A 1250-nucleotide genomic window follows, 5' to 3' on the forward strand; every position below is an offset into this window, starting at 1 on the left:
TTCCACCAGAAGTGTGTTTTCATACAGAAACTGTTAATTACAACTAACTTTGTCCATCCGATTCGAACTTTGTTCTTTCATATGAAGTTCCACCAGAAGTTTGTTTTCATACAAAAACTGTTAATTACAACTAACTTTGTCCATCCGATTCGAACTTTGTTCTTTGATATGAAGTTCCACCAGAAGTGTATTTTCATACAAAAACTGTTAATTACAACTAACTTTGTCCATCCAAAACGAACTTTGTTCGTTGATATGAAGTTCCACCAGAAGTGTGTTTTCATACAGAAACTGTTAATTACAACTAACTTTGTCCATCCGATTCGAACTTTGTTCTTTGATACGAAGTTCCACCAGAAGTGAGTTTTCATACAAAAACTGTTAATTACAACTAACTTTGTCCATCCAAAACGAACTTTGTTCGTTGATATGAAGTTCCACCAGAAGTGTGTTTTCATACAGAAACTGTTAATTACAACTAACTTTGTCCATCCGATTCGAACTTTGTTCGATGATACGAAGTTCCACCAGAAGTGTGTTTTCATACAGAAACTGTTAATTACAACTAACTTTGTCCATCCGATTCGAACTTTGTTCTTTCATATGAAGTTCCACCAGAAGTGTGTTTTCATACAAAAACTGTTAATTACAACTAACTTTGTCCATCCGATTCGAACTTTGTTCGTTGATTTGAAGTTCCACCAGAAGTTTGTTTTCATACAAAAACTGTTAATTACAACTAACTTTGTCCATCCGATTCGAACTTTGTTCGATGATACGAAGTTCCACCAGAAGTGTGTTTTCATACAGAAACTGTTAATTACAACTAACTTTGTCCATCCGATTCGAACTTTGTTCTTTCATATGAAGTTCCACCAGAAGTGTGTTTTCATACAAAAACTGTTAATTACAACTAACTTTGTCCATCCGATTCGAACTTTGTTCGTTGATTTGAAGTTCCACCAGAAGTTTGTTTTCATACAAAAACTGTTAATTACAACTAACTTTGTCCATCCGATTCGAACTTTGTTCTTTGATATGAAGTTCCACCAGAAGTGTATTTTCATACAAAAACTGTTAATTACAACTAACTTTGTCCATCCAAAACGAACTTTGTTCGTTGATATGAAGTTCCACCAGAAGTGTGTTTTCATACAAAAACTGTTAATTACAACTAACTTTGTCCATCCGATTCGAACTTTGTTCGATGATACGAAGTTCCACCAGAAGTGTGTTTTCATACAAAAACT

The sequence above is a fragment of the Anopheles moucheti genome, unplaced genomic scaffold (genome assembly GCF_943734755.1).
Source record: "Anopheles moucheti unplaced genomic scaffold, idAnoMoucSN_F20_07 putative_Y_2, whole genome shotgun sequence".
In the NCBI taxonomy this organism is placed as follows: Eukaryota; Metazoa; Arthropoda; class Insecta; order Diptera; family Culicidae; genus Anopheles; species Anopheles moucheti.